Source organism: Triticum aestivum, chromosome 4A (assembly GCF_018294505.1).
Source record: "Triticum aestivum cultivar Chinese Spring chromosome 4A, IWGSC CS RefSeq v2.1, whole genome shotgun sequence".
In the NCBI taxonomy this organism is placed as follows: Eukaryota; Viridiplantae; Streptophyta; class Magnoliopsida; order Poales; family Poaceae; genus Triticum; species Triticum aestivum.
In genome coordinates this window covers 581260365-581265788 of record NC_057803.1, presented here as the reverse complement: position 1 = coordinate 581265788, position 5424 = coordinate 581260365, and positions in this window count along the sequence as shown.

Below are 5424 nucleotides of genomic sequence, written 5' to 3'. Positions count from 1 at the left end.
CAAGCTCCCTTCCAATGTCTTCAGGATCATTAGAACTGCTGTCAGACTCTTCTTCAGATGAGGAGACAGCCTTTGCCTTCAAGGCAAGAGTTCGCCCATAGTTGGGACCGTAGATGTCTCTTTTCTCAGAAAGCTGAAACTCGTGTGTGTTGAGCCTTTCAGGTATGTCAGACGGATCGAGTGTCTTGAAATCGTGACGTTCTTGAATCATCAGGGCTAAGGTGTCAAACGAGCTGTCAAGTGATCTCAGGAGCGTCTTGATGACTTCATGCTTGGTGATCTCAGTAGCGCCGAGGGCTTGAAGCTCATTTGTGATGTTAGTGAGTCGATCGAACGTGAGCTGGACATTCTCATTGTCATTTCTCTTGAAGTGGTTGAAGAGGTTGCGAAGGACACTGATTCTCTGATCTCTTTGGGTTGAGACGCCTTCGTTGACCTTGGATAGCCAGTCCCAGACTAGCTTAGATGTTTCCAAAGCACTCACGCAGCCATACTGTCCTTTGGTCAGATGACCACAGATGATATTCTTGGCAGTAGAGTCCAGTTGAACGAACTTCTTGACATCAGCGGCAGTGACACCTTCTCCAGCCTTGGGAACGCCGTTCTTGACGACATACCATAGGTCGACATCAATGGCTTCAAGATGCATGCGCATCTTATTCTTCCAGTAGGGATATTCAGTTCCATCGAAGACGAGGAACACAACGGAGACTTTAATTATCCCTGCAGTCGACATAGCTAAAACTCCAGGTGGTTAAACCGAATCACACAGAACAAGGGAGTACCTTGCTCTGATACCAATTGAAAGTGCTAGTGATCGACTAGAGGGGGGTGAATAGGCGATTTTTATGAAAGTCTTCAAAACATGTGAGTTTCGAAGACAAACGATAGAAATAAACCTATTATCATGCAGCGGAAGGTAGACTACACTAGGCAAACCATAGTCATGTATTCAATGAAGTGAAAGCACAATGACAAATAGCAGCTAGGCAGTAAGGATCAGGTAGGAAGATGTTAAGAAGCCAATCAGTACATGTAATCAGTTAGTGAAGTCAAATGGTGATGCTATCGTACAATGACTTCACAAGAACCAATAGTAAGTAAGGGAAGGGAAGGATGAAACCCGTGACTCGTTGAAGACAATGATTTGTTGGAGCAGTTCTAGTTGCCGTGACAACTGTACGTCTGGTTAGGGAGGCTGAGATTCAACTCAGAAGACCTCGTCTTCACCTTATCCCCCTTGAGCTAAGGACACCCAGTCCTCGCCCAATTACTCTGGTAAGTCTTCAAGGTAGACTTCCAAACCTTCACAGACTTCGTTCACCGGTGATCCACAATGACTCTTGGATGCTCAGAACGCGACGCCTAACCAGCTGGAGGATTCACAGTCCTCAAGTGTAATAAGTCTTCAGATCACACAGACAAGAAGACTTAAGTGATGCCTAACACTCTTTGGCTCTGGGTGGTTAGGGCTTTATCCTCTCAAGGAATTCTCTCTCAAAGGCTTCGAGGTGGGTTGCTCTCAAACGACAAAAGCCGTACTTGAACTCTGAGTAGCCAACCGTTTATGGTTGTAGGGGTGGGCTATTTATAGCCACTAGGCAACCTGACTTGATTTGTCCAAAATGACCCTGGGTCACTAAGGAACTGACACGTGTTCCAACGGTCAGATTTCAAACACACACGACAACTTTACTTGGGCTACAAGCAAAGCTGACTTGTCCAACTCTGAACAAGATTCGCTCTCATAGTCTTCACTCGAAGACATAGGATTTTGGTTAAGCAGCACTATAGTCATTCTGACTGGTTTTCTTGGACCCCACTTAACAGTACGGTGGTTCCTATGACTCAACAAAGAAGAAAAAGAACTACGGAAGATCTAAGTCTTCGCGCTCCATAGTCTTCATGCGATGTCTTCTCTTGTCATAGTCTTCAAGGTGAATGTCTTCACTTACCACCTTTGACTTCAATGTCTTCATACATTTTTAGGGGTCATCTCTGGTAGGAAAACCGAATCAATGGGGGACTTCTACCTGTGTTATCCTGTAATTCTCACAAACACATTAGTCCCTCAACTAGGTTTGTCGTCAATACTCCAAAACCAACTAGGGGTGGCACTAGATGCACTCCTACTGCCATATCTTAATGGTCTCCACAAAGGCCCCTTTGGGTCAGATAACTTTGGGAAGCTTGCTCACCATGTCACTGCCACAATTCGTGTGTTGCCTGTCAACCACCTTCGGCTTCACGTTGAAAATCTTGATCCTCATGCCGAAGTGTGGAGGGATGCGGAGGAATGCCTCACACATGACGATAAACGCCAAGATGTGGAGGAAGGAGTTCGGGGCCAGATCATGAAAATCTAGCCCGTAATAGAACATGAGACCACGAACAAAGGGGTGGAGGGGAAACCCTAGCCCGCGAAGAAAGTGAGGGAGGAAGACAACCCTCTCACCGGGCTCTGGAGAGGGGATAACTTGCTCCTTGGCAGGGAGTCTATGTCGGATTTCCGCTGTCAGGTACCTCGCCTCCTGGAGCTCCTTGATGTCCTTCTCCGTCACTGAGGAGGTCATCCACTTGCCTTGCGAGCCGGATCCGGACATGGCCGGAGTATTTGGTGTCGGTGGTAAAGATTGGGACTTGGGCGCTGGAGCTCGAGGACGGATGGGCGGAGGAAGGAGAAGGCGTGGGGAGAAGAGATGGATTCTTATCCTCTTAAAAAGGCAGCGAATATCAAGCGGCCCCACGAGCCTTAAAACTCGCCTATTCCCAAGGGTCATGCAAAACAGCACGATTAGATTACCCAAACCCGTATTGATGAGAATCCCACAATGAGGGGACACGGTCTCTGCTTTGACAAGACGTGTCAATGAGGAACCGTGCCTCGAATTACGAAGCGGGAAGCTAAAAACGGTTGAAAACAATAATAAGGCCAGAACATAATGTCTCGCCAAAAAAGTTGTCAGTGGACATAGCCTATTTTTGTTTAAGTATTTTACCCTTGTGGTCCAAGGTTGTAACTATTATACATAATTGGATATAGTTCTGTTGTTCAACTACTTTGAAGTATTCGGAGGAGGAACCCGCCTTGCAATGCTGAAGACAAACTGCGCGCCGGAAACATCGTCATTGAAGCCTGGTTCAGGGGCTACTGAGGGAGTCCTGGATTAGGGGGTCCCTGTGTGTCCAGTCTTTGTGACATGGGCCGGACTAATGGGCCAAGAAGATACAAGATAGAAGGCCTTCCCCCGTGTCCGAACGAGACTCTCCTTTGCGTGGATGGCAAGCTTTTCGTTCGGATATGAAGATTCCTTCTTCTGTAAACTGACTCTGTACAACCCTAGGCCCCTCCGGTGTCTATATAAAAGGGAGGGTTTAGAACATAGAGGCAATCATAATCATACATGCTAGATATCTAGGGTTTAGCCATTATGATCTCGAGGTAGATCAACTCTTGTAACCCCTATACTCATCAAAGTCAATCAAGCAGGAAGTAGGGCATTACCTCCATTAAGAGGTCCCGAACCTGGGTAAACATCGTGTCCCTTGTCTTTTGTTACCTTCGATCCTCAGACGCACAGTTCAGGACCCCCTACCCGAGATCAGCCGGTTTTGACACCGACAGATGCCGAGTCCCGAAATGCAAAAAAATGAATTTATTTTATGTTGTCTAATAATAAATTCCTTGGGAAGTGTTGGTATGGAGGGCACCCGTGGATACGGTTAGCCATGGAAAGTGAAAGTATGGTGGAAAAAGGAATAAACTCTATTTTCTGTTTGGGAACCGCATATGATATATCTAAGCATGGAAAGTATTGGGAACTCTGAGTCATTTTCATTGGTGGGATGGATACACCTCCCAAAATGTTTTTATCTCTAAGTTTTTTGCTTTGAGCTTTGGCACCTCTACAAATCCCTACTTCCCTCTGCGAAGGGCCTTTCTTTTACTTTATGCAATTTTTATTTTGAGTCTCCATCTTCTCTTATAAAAGCACCAACTAGGAGGCAATATGATCGCACTTAAGTATTGGGTATTGCTAATATTCGAATGTGTTTCATGAATGGATCAATGGTTGAGCATGACAAGCTAGGGATAAGTTATTTTAGCGTTGATATTTTGAAAGACATGGTTGCTTGTTGATATGCTTGAGTATCTAAATTATCATGTCAAAACTAGACTATTGCTTTGAACAACTAAAAGTCCAAATGTCCATGCTATAAAGAAAAGAAATATGATATTACATGTTAGGTAACATTCCACATCAAAAATTCTATTTTTATTACTTACCTACTCGAGGACAAGTAGGAGTTAAGCTTGGGGATGCTGATACGTCTCCAACGTATATATTATTTTTTATTGTTCCATGCTGTTATATTATCAATGTTGGATGTTTTATAATCATTTTATAGTCATTTTATATCATTTTTTGGTACTAACCTATTGACATAGTGCCAAGTGCCAGTTGCTGCTTTTCCATGTTTTTCACATCACATAAAATCAATATCAAACAGAGTCCAAATGCCCCGAAACTTTACAGAGAATTTTTATTGTCCAGAAGGAACACAATGGGCCCTGGCTGCGCCTGGGGGGTGCCCCGATGGAGGCACAACCCACCAGGGCGCGCCCTGGTGGGTTGTGCCCACCTCGGGTGCCCCCGGACCGCCTCTTTGCTCTATAAGTACCCCAATATTCCATAAAACCTAGGGGAGTCGACGAAATATTAATCCAGTCGCCGCATAGTACAAAACCACCAGCTCCAATCTAGACACCATCTCGGATGGGGTTCACCACCTCCATTGGTGCCTCTCCGATGATGCGTGAGTAGTTCTTTGTAGACCTTCGGGTCCGTAGTTAGTAGCTAGATGGCTTCATCTCTCTCTCTCTCTTGAGTCTCAATACAATGGTCTCTTGGGGATCCATATGATGTAACTCTTTTGCGGCGTGTTTGTTGGGATCGATGAACTTTGAGTTTATGACCAGATCTATGTTTTTGTATCCATGAAACTATTTGAGTTTCTTTGATAACTTTTATGCATGATCTCTTATAGCCTTGTATTTCTTCTCCGATATTTTGGTTTTGTTTGGCCAACTTGATCTATTTATATTGCAATGGGAATAGCTACTTTGTAGTGGGTTCGATCTTACGGTGCTTGATCCGAGTGACAGAAAGGGAACCGACACGTATGTATCGTTGCTACTAAGGATAAAACGACGGGGTCTATCTCTACATAGATAGATCTTGTCTACATCAGGTCATCTTTGTTATTGCATTACTCCATTTCTCCATGAACTTAATACACTAGATGCATGCTAGATAGCGGTCGATGTGTGGAGTAATAGTAGTAGATGCAGGCAGGAGTCGGTCTACTAATCTTGGACGTGATGCCTATATAATGACCATTGCCTGGATATCATCATAATTA